This window comes from Cervus canadensis, chromosome 12, assembly GCF_019320065.1.
Source record: "Cervus canadensis isolate Bull #8, Minnesota chromosome 12, ASM1932006v1, whole genome shotgun sequence".
NCBI classification, from domain to species: Eukaryota; Metazoa; Chordata; class Mammalia; order Artiodactyla; family Cervidae; genus Cervus; species Cervus canadensis.
Window position 1 is genome coordinate 40,089,990 of NC_057397.1, and position 9,955 is coordinate 40,099,944.

Consider the following 9,955-nt stretch of genomic DNA (forward strand, 5'->3'; position numbering starts at 1 on the left):
AATGAAACTTTAATAGTTCAGCTTTTTAAACTTATAAACTTTTAAATTTATCACTTTTCTCTTCTACTGAAGAAACTGACTCTTAATATCATTAACTTAATGGCTAATTTTTAAACAATATACACAAAGTATATAGTTGCAAAATACTGATACTGATATTACATTAAGTAACAAATTCTAAGGGAATTTTAGACCATATTCAAGCTCTTTCTGTTCCTTGAATGCATCCCTCTAAGAACATATATAACATCAAAATGCTGTATCCCAAAGTCATTTAAATCAGTCTATTTTATGTTTATTTTAATCAATTTAGCTTATGATAGTTTAGGTTGTTTTCAAGGGTATTCTAAAATTTAGTGGTTTAGAAAGTGTAGTACAGAGTGGCAAGTTCTCTTTTTCCTCTTCTACCCCTTGTCTTCTTCACCCAGTGGGTAAATATTTTCCCTGTCAGAAATAGAGGTTTTTTTTTTTGCTTTTCATTAGATGCATTATATGTAAATGATTCATAATTCTGTCAACCAGTACTCTGCTGCTGGTTACTTGGTTTGGACAGAGTCATAAAAAAGCACTTCTGGAACTTTTCACCTCTTAGTTTACTTGACATCTCAGAAGCACTGGGCCCTTAATGACTCTTTCTTGGGTTTTTATCTCCTCCTGTGTTTCCGCTAACATCATTCTGCTAATCCTCATCTTATAGACCTACAATCTTCCCTTCTCATTCTTTGGATTCGCTTCCTCTGCTTGTCTATTGACATCTCCCTTCTTCGGGTCTTTGCTCTTGGCCCCTCTCCTCTCGTTTCCAGAGTCACCTTATCCTCTTGGATGGTGTTAACCACTGTTTTATGCTCCTTGCTCACCTTTTACATCTCTAGCCTAGTCCTGCGTCCATGTGTGCTAAGTTGCTTCAGTCATGTCCAATTCTTCGTGCCCCTATGGACTATAGCCTGCCAGGCTCCTCTGTCCATGGGATTCTCCAGGCAAGAATACTGGAGTGGGTTGCCATGTCCTCCTCCAGGGGATCTTTCCAACCCAGAGATTGAAACCCAAGTCTCTTATGTCTCCTGCTTTGGCAGGTGGGTTCTATATGTCTTTAAAATGCAACCCTGTTATCCAGTAGGCTATGATGCATCTTTGAGTTTCTCAAAGATAGCTCACACTCAACATATACAAATACATACTGATTTTCTACTTCATTCCTCCCACCCTATATCCTTCTAGAATATATACTTTAATTGTACTTTTTATCCTCCATGTTGGAGGAAATGTAGGATTGATAAAAATTAATTGCTAAATCCTATTTGATGCTATGTGCTTGCTTGTAACTGTCCTCTTTCATCCTTTCCTGCTGCTTTTATTTAGGCTCTTTTTCTGTCTCCCCTCAGTTATAAAGCTCCTTGAAAGATGTTTGTGACAAAATTGCTTCAGCCAATCCATGCTTAAAGGTTCTCAGCGGCTTCCCTTTCCCTTCGAGCAGTGTTCACGGACACTCTGCACAGAACTCAAGCTCTTTCCTGATTTAGTGCCACCCTCTTGCCATCCAATCACTTTGATGCCCCACCTGGCATCGTGAACCCTCAAATCATTCAGACTTCCAGGCTCCCCAACCTCTGCACAAACTGTCCTTCAGCCTAAAGTGCTTCCCTACTCCATTCTTCAAGTAAAGCTCAGGTTTTATTTCCAGTGGGATGTTCTACTTAATGTCACTTGTATGGTCTAGGTCCTTAGTTTATCAGATGTTCATCAGCTATACTGTACTTGTTTCAATAATTGTATCCCTACCATGTGAGAGCCTTGAAGGCAAAGCCTTCTCTTTTGCTTACAGTGTCTTTTGCGTCCAGCACAGTGACTGTTTTGCATTAGGTGTTTGATTTAAGCTTGTTGAATGAATGCATGACTAATTCTACTGGTGCTTGTGTTACACTCTAGACTTACAATCTCCTGAAGACAGGCATCTATCTTGTTTGTGATTCTATTCTCAATGTTAGCACAGTCCCTGACCATCACACTCGGTAAACATATAGTCAATATCATCTTAGACCTAAATGCATATATCATTGTTGTTCAGTCACTAAGTCATGTCTGACTCTTAGAGACCCCATGAACTGCAGCACGCCAGGCTCCCCTATCCTTCACTATCTCCTAGAGTTTGTCAGACTCATGTCCATTGGGTTGATGATGCCATCCAACCATCATGCTGCATATTTACTCAATGGAGCTTCCTTGGTGGCACAGTGATAAAGAATCCGCCTGTCAATGCAGGAAATGCAGGTTCAATCCCTGGGTCTGGAAGATCCCCTGGAGGAGGAAATGGCAGCCCACTTCAGTATTCTTGCCTGGGAAATCACATGGACAGAGGAATCTGGCAGGCTACAGTCCATGGGATCTCAAAAGAGTTGGACATGATTTAGTGACTAAACAACAGTTTACTTATTTGCTGATAATTAGGGTTTAGATTAATTACAATATCTTGCTCCTCAGAATTCTAGATACAGACAGACTTCACCTTTTAGACACATTCAACTTAGTCATATATTCGAGCAACAAATTCACTGTTATGATTTCATCATACATATCTGATATCATCCATGTTATCTAGCATATTTGGCATATTAAAAATGCAGTGCAAAGAACAATTCTTACCCTAAGGAGTTTAATGTTCTCAAACCTCGAATAATCTTGATAGAACAGCATTATAAATATAAAATAAGCCTTTCTTATTAAAAAATGGCCTCCAGATGGGTTTAATGTGTTTAATTAATTGTGTGTTATTGTGTGTATTCTATAACTGAGAAATAGATATAAGGATATAGCAAAATGGAGGGAAGGTGGATTGAGATAATTGCTAAATAGTTTCTTACATCAAATATTTATTTAAAGCATTCCATTTACATATGTTATTAAATTGAAAATAAAATTATTCCAGAATCACTTATTTTTATTTGTGACGTTTGGTTTCTGGGAATTATTTGATTATAGCAATGATTATAATGACTAAGGGTGGTTTCTAGGCAGCATTGTAAATAGATTTATTTCGTATGTGTCTTGGCAGATGACAGTTAATATTGCCAAAACTAAGTCCATGAAATATGATTTATAAACTAGTGTAGATATTGGTTTTCATGTTGATTTTAAAATGTATTTGCATTTTGGAATTGTGAATTGGAAAAAGATATTCTATCTGAAATGGATAGGCAATAATTTGATAACATTTAATAGTAAATTCATTGATGAAAGCATACTTTTAATTAATTTGGTGTAACCTCCTGCATTTTCCAATATATATTAAATACTTTCAAAGTGTGAAATGCTACTTAAATTTCATTATGTTTCAGTAATGATATGATATTATTCAGGTATGATAAAGTGATCATAAGAAGAAACTGTGTTGTAAAATCAAGTTATGTTGAAATACTAACATATTGAACAATAAGAGGGTCTGTATAATATTATGTGTCTTGATTACTAATATAAGATATTATGAGCATTTAACACTGGAAGTTTTATTTCCTAATTTTTTTCCCCTTCAGAGTGGCAACCTTATGAATTTATTCACCTATTTTATTTTATTCCTGCAGTCATTCTTCAAGATGTATTTGGGAAACCCTCTTAGTGTATGTTGCAGAACCTCTAGTATATTCTTTAAAAAATATTTCTGTTGTGATTATGGGTTTTGTTTTCAAAAACAGTGAAAAGATAAATCATAAAAGGAATTAAGGAATTATGGAATTCTTAGAAATGCAATTATTGATTTTGGCAAGATCACAAGTTTACATGGCTACAGAGGCCAGGTAGGTAATGTGCAGACAGCCTGCTGGGGAGGGTGATGATTCACTGCAGAGCTCAGGCCTTTTCCAGACGAGGCCAGAATGTAAGATCAGCGTTGCCTGGTTTTCTAGTTTTGTGGCCAAGGCTGAAAATTTGCATATGTGCTGGACCCTCCCAATTTTTTAAGTGTTGACTCAGTTCTTCTTGAGCTTTCCTGTAGCTCAGACGGTAAAGAATCTGTCTGCAATGCAGAAGACCCAGGTTTGATCCCTGGGTCAGGAAGGTTCCCTGGAGAAGGGAATGGCAACCCACTCCAGTATTCTTGCCTGGAGAATCCCATGGACAGAGGAGCCTGGTGGGCTACATCCCTGGGGTCACACAGAGGCGGACACGACTGAGTGACTAAGACTGCTACTACTACTATGACTCAATTCTTTTGAAAACTTGACCTGCAATTTTGTTATATCCTGTGTAAGCTCATCTTACAGTTTTCATAAATTCAGCCTTCTTCAGGCTGACTGTTTACCTCTCTTATTAATCAATAATACTATGGCAAAGAGTGAGAGCAGAGAAGAAATATGCAAAGGCCTTTTATCAATGAAGATTTCCCCCTTATAAAATAGCAATTTCCCCTACCTTATCCCCATATATTTTTCTCCATGTCATTTATCAACATTTGACAGATTGCATATTTACTTGTTTGTTCACTGCCTTTTTCTCTCCACTGTAACATAAGCTTCATAAAGATTCTATTTGTTTATTTTTTGGGTTACTGACATATACTTAGTTCCTAGAACATTTCTGGAAAGTAGTAGGTTCTTAATATATATTCACTGAATATTCCACAGATAATTGTAAATAACTAAAGAATTAGGGATATTTAACCTTGACAAGAAAAGACATATCAGGAGTACAATCAAGAATGCGCTGGCATTGGCTCTACTGGCCTGGCAAAGTTGATGACATTCAGTGACATTCAGTGATGTCCCATTGGTTGTCTGAAATGGTGAGAATATTTCTGCCACAGAAGACAGCATGATAAAAATGTTAAATGTATCATTTATCAGTACACCATTTGGCATGAGTTGTGAGATAATGGCTTAGCAAAAAAAAGCACTTTTTAACATTTAGAGCTATCCAACAGTGGAATGGTCTAACTCGCAGGTGGTATTAAGGTCTGTTTTAGAGATCTGCTTATTGAAGATATAATTGTAAAACTTATTCAGGCACATAGAATTGCTAGGTCATAGAATATGTTGCTATTTTGAAATTTATCTACCCCTTTCTCTCTGGCTCTTTAAAAATTTTTGCTATTGATATTAATTTTTATAAAGTTTTACTATGGTGTGTCTAGATATGGATTCCTTTCTATTTGTCCCGTTTAAGATTTCTGGGGCTTCTTGAATGTAGTTTGCTATGTTTTATCAGTTCTAGAAAATCTCACCTATTACTTCTTCAAATATTTCCTCTGCCACATTCTTTATGTTCTATTTCTGAGGTGTAATACTTTATCACTGTACTTACAAAATCTCTTACTATTTCCTCCATATTTTTCATCCCTTTGTCCTTCAGTGCTTTAAATGTTTAGTTTCCTCAAATCTTTCTTCTAGGTTACTAATTCTTTCTTTAATTATGTGTAAACAAGTGAAACATCCCGTAGAAATTTTTTTCATTATGTTCTTCTGTTCTTGATTTTCTTTTTGGCTCTTTTTTTAATGTGCTGTGGCACTTTTTATAGTTTTTAGTGCCTGCTGAAATAATCAAGCTTGGATTTTTTATTGAATAATGTAAGCATGTATGCCTTGTAGTCTTCTTATGCCTCCAGCTATTGATCATAAGGGTGGTATATCAAGTATTTGTGGCTATGTTTCTATCTCCTATTTTTCTGTTTGTTTTCACTTACGGGGTCTCGTTTCTTTGTGTGCCTGGTGATGGCACATTACCTTGTGTGTTAGACATTGTTTTAGAAACCTCATTTGTAAGAATAATTTGAAGTCTAGAATAATGAATGTCATCCTTTAGAAAGGACTTTTGCTTTCTTTTGTCAGGTAACTGAAGGCACTTCCAGTCTGCGATCATCTTAATCTGAGTTCAAAGTGTACGATTTCTCAGCCCATCCAAATGATGAAAAGCTTGTCTAAGTCTATCAAATGTTGTATTACTTACAGTGCCTGTTTACAATAAGGGTACCCCTATTTGGTGTCATATTTTAAAGCAGTGAGTGGTTAATTAGAGCCCCCAGTTTTGAGTTCTTATTCTCTGGTTCTTCCCTTTTTTGTATAGAAGCCAATTTTTGATTTGTGGTTATAATATTTTCTTTTATGTTGCAAGACAGAGAGAGAGATTTCAATGTCCATTTTTCACTTGCTTTATTTCCACTTGAGTTTTTTCTTTTTCTGTTCACTGTGTGTCTTGCTAAAGCTGAGAAGAGTCTTCTTTATCTCTTGCTGCTACTAAGTCACTTCAGTCGTGTCTGACTCTGTGTGACCCCATAGACAGCAGCCCACCAGGCTCCCCCACCCCTGGGATTCTCCAGGCAAGAACACTGGAGTGGGTTGCCATTTCCTTCTCCAATGCATGAAAGTGAAAAGTGAAAGTGAAGAAGAGGGTAATTAGCATAAAGCCATCTACCAATGTCAGGGCAGAAAGGAGGGGTCTTAAGCATGCAGATTTCTCCTTAACCTCCTTATCTCTTCTCTTTACCATAGTTCCTCCTTCTCCTTTGCTTACTCTTCCAAAGTTTAGTCCCTCTGGTCCTGTTTCCCAAGAAAATTATCTTCAGACTCTTATGAAGGGGGTGTGGGGGTGGGTGGAAGAAGTAGTAGTCTGTCTTTGTTTGGTACAGCTGTGGGACTGAAATCAAGCTAAGTTGCTTAGATGTCTCCAATGCCTCAATTGTCAGTCACACTTCTTACTACTGCCTTCCATGCACAGAATCTGATGAATGGATTTTTGCTAAGGAGAACCTCTTCTCTTCTAATTGATGTAACTTTTTTCAACTGCTAGCCTTTTGTTCTCCTTGTCTTTATGGAATTTTACAATTTTTTTTAATTTTAATTTTTGGAATGCTTCTAGACATAGCAGAAATAAGTGTACCTTTCAATCTGCCAAGTTTTAAAAAGCAAATTAAATTAGGTTTTTAAATGCTTTCTGTGAGCCTCATCTGTTGTCACGTTTTCTGTAGCCACTTTTGTTATTTTTTTAGTTCTGCATTTCCAATCCAAATCCTGATTCTCTACTACTACTATTACTAAAGAAAGAAAGAAAGTGAAGTCACTCAGTTGTGTTCGATTCTTTGCGACCCCATGGACTGTAGCTTACCAGGGTCCTCTGTCCCTGGGATTCTCCAGGCAAGAATACTGGAATGGGTTGCCATTCCCTTCTCCGGGGTATCTTCCCAACCCAATGATCAAACCCGAGTCTCCTGCATTGTGGGCAGATGCTTTACCATCTGAGCCACCAGGGAAGCCCAAACTACTACAAATAATAATAAAATCAACATTTACAAAACACTTACTAAATGTCAGTCATTGTTTTAGGTACTTGACATGTTTTAACTCATTTAAACCTCAATGCTATGATACTGTATCAGTTATCTATTGCAACAATAATGCTATATGACAAAATAAAAAACCACTCAAAACCTTAAAAAATATAAAACAATTTACAACAATAGCCATATATAATTTTTTACAAGTCTCTGTTTCCGCTGATCTTCAGTCAGTTCAGTTCAGTCACTCAGTCGTGTCCACCTCTTTGCAACCCCATGCACTGTGCACGCCAGGCCTCCCTGTCCATCACCAACTCCCGGAGTTCACTCAAACTCATGTCCATTGAGTCGGTGATGCCATCCAACCATCTCATCCTCTGTCATCCCCTTTTCCTCCTGCCTTCAATCTTTCCCGGCATGAGGGTCTTTTCAAATGAGTCAGTTTTTTGCATCAGGTGGCCAAAGTATTGGAGTTTCAGCTTCAGCATCAGTCATTCCAATGAATATTCAGGACTGACTTTCTTTAGGATGGACTGGTTGGATCTCCTTGCTGTCCAAGGGACTCTCAAGAGTCTTCTCCAACACCACAGTTCAAAAGCGTCAATTCTTCAGCACTCAGCTTTCATTATAGTCCAACTCTCACATCCATATATGACTACTGAAAAAACCATAGCTTTGACTAGACAGACCTTTCTTGGAAAAGTAATGTCTCTGCTTTTTAATGTGCTGTCTAGGTTGGTCATAACTTTTCTTCCAAGGAGCAAGCATCTTTTAATTTCATGGCTGCAGTCACCATCTGCAGCGATTTTGGAGCACCAAAAAATAAAGTCTGTCACTGTTTCCACTGATTCCCCATCTATTTGCCATGGAGTGATCATGGCTTTGGCTGCTCACTGGTTTGCAGTCAACTGTCAGGTTGAATGGAGTTGTGGGTCTAAGATGGCTTTGGATAAGACAAGCTGGTGTTTTCTATGTGGTCGCTGATTTTTCAAAAAGCTGTTGTTGTTCAGTCACTGAGTCATGTCTGACTCTTTCTGACCCCATGGACTGTGGCATGCCAGACTGACCTGTCCTCCACTATGTACCGGAGTTTGCTCAAATTCATGTCCATTGAGTCAGTGATGTTATCTAACCATCACATCATCTGCCACCCCCTTCTCCTTTTGCCTCAGTCTTTCCCAGCATCAAGATCTTTTCCAATAAGTTGGCTCTTCACATCAGGTAGCCAATGTACTGGAGTTTTGGCTCCAGCAACAGTCCTTCCAGTGGATATTCAGGGTTGATTTCCTTTAGAATTGACTGATTTGATCCCCTTGCTGTTCAAGGGACTCTCAAGACTCTTCTCCAACACCATAGTTCAAAAGCATCAATTCTTTGGTGCTCAGCCTTCTTTATGGTTCAACTCTCACATCTGTACATGACTACTGGAGAAACCATAACTTTGACTATAGGAACCAAAAGGCTATCCTGGGAGTATCCCCATGGTCAGACCAAGATTTCAAGGGAAAGAGTGAAAGAACCTAGTCTTTCCTGAAACCTAAGCTTACACTTCACGCAATTGCTTTCTATCCTTCTATTGATAAAGGAAATCAAAACACTGGTCCAGGCTCAAAAGGTTGGGACAAGCTCTGCCTCTTCATGAGAAGAACTACAGAGTCAAAGTGCTAAGTGTATGAATCCAGTAAAGAACTCGAGCCATTCATGCAACTTTTCCCCACAAATAGGCATTATTATTATCTTCATTTTAAAAGAAACTGAGCTACTAAGTAACCAGCTCAGGGTCATGGATTAATTAGATGGTGGCACTAGCATTTGAATTCCAACTGTCTGGCTTCAGTCTGTGCCCTTTACTCCTATGATTTACTCTCTTGAGTGACAATACTGAATCAGCTGAAGAGATGATAGAGAAAGAAAGGCAAAAGATATCAAAAGGGCTTTGAAGTAACTCAATAAAGAGAAAGAATGAACAAGCCACACAGAAGGGGGAAAAAGGTTACTGCAAGAAGATGACACTGAAAATCTTCCTCCCTTTGTGAAATTAGAAGAGAAAAAAAAAAAAGAGATTTGCATGTAGCCTCTGGGTTTTGGAAAGAGAAAAAGCATACTGTCGAAGGTAGCTGGCTTACTGGAGTCTGCAGCTTGTTAGAACCCATCTCATTTCCACAACTGGAAAGAGAGCCCAGGATCCAAAAATGTCACAAGGATAAGATCTCGGTGGTATGAATAGTTGGGGAAAGGGCTTTGCAGCTTCTTGTACCAGCTGCAGTATGAACTTTAAATCCTGTAGTTTGGTTATTTCAGTTGGTTTATAATGCTTAGGTTCTGTATGAAATTGATGTGGGAACATGAGTTAAGCTGATAGACATCCTCAAATGTGTTACATACTGGCTGCTCTTAATTTTTAATTTACACTTTTATTAGTCCTGCTAGCGTGTCTTCCTTGCTCTCAGTCTCCAGTTTTTCCACATCCATTTTTTTTTTTTGCAGCAACCAGAGAAATTTTTCAAAATGTGTATTTGATCATAGCAATTTCTGCTTAAAAATCTTCAGTAATCTTAATTATCTTTAGAGTGAAGTTGAAATTTTGTAAGGTCCTTTATTAGGCAGCCTCTCTTTACCTCCCAATCTGTTCCTTAGTGTCTTTTCTCTCTCAGCTAAAGACCTTACAGAATTCCAAATATGTCATACACTTCCATGTCT